At 33.8% G+C, this 5,422-nt stretch overlaps 1 non-coding gene across 1 annotated transcript; it reads left to right on the top strand.

The window, feature by feature from the left end:
- The first annotated feature begins 380 nt into the window (after nt 1-380).
- Nucleotides 381-487, top strand: LOC123623732. Its single transcript, XR_006730010.1, has one exon. It is a non-coding gene; the product is annotated as a U6 spliceosomal RNA (small nuclear RNA).
- The last annotated feature ends 4,935 nt before the right edge of the window (nt 488-5,422 follow it).

Genomic DNA, 5,422 nt, shown 5'->3' with positions numbered 1-5,422 from the left:
CCCATAAAGCCATCTCCTTCCATCCTAAATTAAAATTTATCATAATTGATTGTTTTGTTTCCTGGATAATAGAAACAAAAACTCAGAGTCATAGGGCTCTAAGGCTGGAAGGGCATTTAGAGGTCACTTGGTCAATCTCTCTCATCTCATAACTGCAGAAACTGAGGCACAGGGATGTTGAAACCCGATCATAGTTTTTGAGCTAATTAGTACTATTAACAGTACCAGGACAAAAATATATCAGATAAAGTAAACTTACCTGCTTATTTAATTCATTCTGAAGTGAAAACACTGAATGAGAATCCCACAGTGATTTCCAAGTGGCTGGCTCTAATTGTTTTTTTTTTTTTTATCCATGGCTTCTCAAATTGGCTTTATCAGTGCTCCCTTCGGCAGCACATATACTAAAATTGGAACGATACAGAGAAGATTAGCATGGCCCGTGTGCAAGGATGACACACAATTTCATGAAGCGTTCCATATTTTTATGAAACTATAGGAATTCTATTATAGAAGGAAATGTAGGAAAACCTCCTATACACATCAGCCTAGACATAGAATTTATGAAGAAGATCCCAAAGCAATCACAGCATCAGCAAAAATAAACCTGATCAAGTTAAAAAGCTTCTGCACAGCCAAAGAAACTATAACTAGAGCAATAGAATGGGAGACTAATCTACAGAATGGGAGAAATATTTGTATGCTTATACAGCCAACAAAGGGCTAATAACTAGAATCTATATAGAACTCAGGAAAATCAGCAAGAAAAAATCAATCAACCCCATTAAAAAGTGGGCAAAGGACATGAACAGAAACTTTTCAAAAGATGATAAACTAATGGCCAAGAAACATATGAAAATATTCTCAACATTTCTAATCATCAGGGAAATGCAGATCAAAACCACAATGAGATATCACTAATCTCCTGTGAGAATGGCTTTTATCAAAAAGTCCCAAAACAATAAATGTCGGCATGGATGCGGAGAGATAGGAACACTCATATACTGCTGGCGGGACTACAGACTAGTACAACCTCTGTGGAAAGTATTAATAATATGGAGATACCTCAAAGGACTAAAAGTAGAACTACCATTTGATCCAGCAATCCCATTACTGGGCAACTACCCAAAGGGAAAAAAGACAGTCTATAATAAAGACATCTGTATTCGAATGTTTACAGCAGCACAATTCACAACTGCAAAGATGTGGAAACAACCCAAGTGCCCATCAATACATGAGTGGATTAATAAAATGTGGTATATTATACCATGGATTTCTACTCAGCCACAGAAAATAAGAGTGAACTAACACCTCTTGCCTTATCCTGGATGAAGCTGGAGCCCATTGTTGTAAGTGAAGTATCCCAAGAATGGAAAAACAAGCACCACATGTATTCTCCATCAAATTGGTACTAATTGATCAACACTTATGTGCACATATGGAAGTAAGACATTCATTGGGTGTTGGGCAGGTGGGGGGGATGGGTATAGTCACACCTAATGGGCGCCGGAGCACACTGCTGAGGATGGGCACACTTGTAGCTCTAACTCAGGTAGTGCAAAGGCAATATATGTAACCTAAACCATTGTATCCCTGAAATATTCTGAAATAAAAAAAGAAAGAAAAAAATGGCTTTATCAAAGAGATCAACAGAAACTTGAAACATTACAAATGAATGAAAATGCCTTTTGCAATATTTTATAGACCTAAATGAAGCACTTATTTCAACATTTTAAAAATGAATTAAAGCATACTGCTTCTTAGCTTGAGATTTCTACCATGAGCTTTTCAGTGAAAGGAAAATCATTTAAGGTGTATTTTACATGTTTTAAAGTAAATGCACAGACATATATTAATAGCCTTTATAAGCTTCTATAAGAGAGGAGTTTGTTTCTTTATGTTTTTGAACAGTATATAAGTTTTCTGTCTAATTTTGTGTTATCTTTCCAAAGTGGATTTGAAAACAGTTACCATCTAAACCTTTGAATGGTACAAACTAATCAATAACATAGTGCTTTGAGCCAGAGAATTCATGCAGGGAACCAGCATGGGCCATGTAAGTAAAAGTGCTGTTCAGGGACTAGAAGAAGAGCACTACAGCTTGCCATGACAATGCTGAACTTAATCTCAGGGAGGAGTGAAAATCACTTACTGGGTATGGCAGTAAGAAGTCTCTGCCCGCCAGTGGAGCCCAGGTCTCTATGATCAAAGCCAAGTTGAATGTTGAGAGTGAAATAAGAATCTCTACTTCAAGTTTTCATGAAAATCATTTCTATTCAAGTGGGGTATAAGCAGAATGGCTTCATGGAAAATTGAGTGGGGCTGGCTTTGAGACAAGATTCTTCTGCTTACTGTTGGAAATAGGCTCAGAATAGTGGAAGGTTTTCAGCCTTTCAGGAAGACAGGAAAATGTACATTGCCTTTTAAAGACCAGCTCAGGAGATAAGAGCAGGAGGAATAAAAGAAATAGAACTAATAAAAAAATTACATTTTTAAAAGAAAAAGTAATAGAATGAAGACAACATCAATCATAGATACAGTAGGAAATGAGAAATAGATCAAAGTCAAGTGCTTAAGATTTTAAAGACCTGACCGAAGATTAAAATATGCTGTGGATGGTGACACTGTAAATGATTATTATTTTACATTTTCAGGATATTATCTGTATTTTCCAAGTTTTCTACAATGTAAATGAATATTTCCATAGTATGAAAAATATAATAAAATTTATCTTATAAAAAGGAATAAAAATATGCTGTGAGAATGTGAAAATTTTAATTGAAATTGAAAATGTCACTAACCTGAGATGTTCTTACAGTGATTAAACACTGTAAAACAAAAATTAGTAAGTATGGGTTAAAATGCAAACACACACACACTCTTTCCCACTAATTTGTCAAGTAGTTCTTCGAAAGATCTTCAGATGTTGAAAAATGAAATCTAATTTAATTGTAGTAATATATTCAGTGAATTGAAGGAAATTATATGAAGTAAATAATGGCATTTGTCCTGGAAAATTTGGTATAAGCAGTAGCTATTTAAGTTCCCTTCATTTAGCTCACTGATATCAATGAATGTAAAGTTTATGGTGCAATAATACTGAAGACATGTGGTAGACATTAAGAACCATTGTATCAGGATGACCATGTTCAGAAGGCCAGAGGATGTTTAAGACCCTACTGGAAATGTGCACAGATAAACTGCTGTGCACAGTTTTAAGTGTCACTAATAGACACATTCATAGTTTTTTAAAATACATTATCATTGTTTCTTCAAAGATACTGATTTTTAAAAAAGCTAAAATTACTCCTTAGGAGAAATTTTATAGAAATTTCATACTTAAGGAAAATTTTAAGTGACTACTACATGACAAAAATTTATTTAAAATTCTCTTGGGATTTATACATACAAAAATGACTAGACAAATTAAATAGGACAGATGTAAGACTTTTTATTTCAAACATTTCTGTTTGTGCAATTCAACTTTATCCAGACAGAAGTGACTACTACCCATTATGTCTTCAAATAAAAAAAGATTTTTATTGGTTTTATTCATGATTTTAAATTCATGGGTATGCCCTTGTTTTTCTAAGGTCTCAGCTGTCACCCTACCTTGCACAAGGACGTTATTAAGTCATCACAAAGTATCTTGATCCAGTACCTTAGGGGAGTTGAATATTTTATTCACTCACTCAAATAAAAGAACTGAAAGCATCTGCTTTTATTGAATACTAATGCTGTTATGTGGTTCAAGCTGTGTAATTGTGCAAACACTTAAGCAGTTATAAAAGCTACTGAAAAACCTTTTGACTATGTTTTAAATCTTCAGCCACTGCCCCCACCTCTCCCCTGATATGGCATATGGCACAGGCAGAGGAAAAGTGTCACTGTGAAAACCATTAGCTAGAAAAGGGGATGTTTTTTGTTTATGGGGTAACAATATATCATATTACTAGGAGGTTTTGAAATATAATTCTCCAGAAGTGATATTTCTTAAAATTACAGTTCATGAAATATATAGTTTTAAGTGCAAATATAAAGGAAATACATATATTCCTATTTATGGGTGATGAAGGTAATATAAACAAATATTTTGACCATGATAAGATTGCTGTCTCAATAAAGAACTAGAATACGAAATTCACATTATATTATGTAACTCCCAGAGGGCATTTAATTTGTTGACTATATAGTATTTCTTCACCTAAAATGAGCTACAGATATATTTGCATGGGGAACTTTTAGTTAATTTGCAGGATTTGGTCTTGAAATCTGATTACACTATAACTGGAAACACTTGAGTTGTAACAATTTTTTAACAGCTTTATTGACATTTAATTGATATACAAAGAACCATGAGTATTTAATCTGTACAATTTGATGAGTTTCGACATATGCAACACACAACACCACAATCAAGGTAATGGACATACTCAACACTTTCCAAAGCTTCCTGGTGTCCCTTTGTGGTTTTCTGTTTGTGGTAAAAATAATTAACATAAATTTAACTTTATACCCATTGAACAAAAACACTCCATTTCCCCCACCCTTAACCCCTGGCAACCACTATGTATACCCTGATTCTGTGAGTTTAATATGTTAGATAACTCATATAAATGGAACTATGCAGTGTTTATTTCATGAAGGGCTTATTGTAAGTTGCAGAATATTTCCAGATTCATCCTTGCTATTGCAAATGTGAGGATTTCCCTCTTTTTTGAGGCTGAATAATATTTCATTGTGTGTGTGTGTATATATAGTGTGTGTGTATATATATGTACACACACATACACACACCCCATTTTTAATCCATTTATCTGTCAACGGACATGTGTTGTTTCTGTATCTTGGCTACTGTGAATAATGCTGCAATGAATATGGGAGTGCAGATATCTCTTTAAGATCCTAATTTCAATTCTTGTAGGTATATACCCAGAAGTGGGATTGCTGGATCATATGGTCGTCCTATTTTTAATTTTTTTAGGAACTTTCATGTTGTTTTCCACAACCATTTTACCTTCCCACCAACAGTGCATAAAGGCTCTATTAATAATTTCTTCACATTTTTACCAGTGTTTATCCTTTATTTTTCTGATAATAGCCATCCTAATAGGTGTGAGGTGATTTTTCATAATTTTCATTTGCATTTCCCTTATAATTAATGATATTGACCATCTTTGCATGTACCTGTTGGCCATTTCTGTGTTTTCTCTAGAGAAATGTCTATTTATGTCATTTGACCATTTTTTAATCAGGTTATTTGGTTTTGCTATTGAGTTGTACAAATTCTTTATGAATTTTGGAAATTAATCCTTTGCCAGATATATGGTTTGCAAATATTATCTCCTATTTCATAGGTTGTCTTTTCATTCCGTTGATTGTTTTCTTTGCTGTGCAGAAGTTTTTCAGTTTGATGTAGTCC

Source organism: Lemur catta, chromosome 18, assembly GCF_020740605.2.
Source record: "Lemur catta isolate mLemCat1 chromosome 18, mLemCat1.pri, whole genome shotgun sequence".
Lineage (NCBI taxonomy): Eukaryota > Metazoa > Chordata > Mammalia > Primates > Lemuridae > Lemur > Lemur catta.
This window is presented reverse-complemented; position numbering and strand designations above follow the sequence as displayed.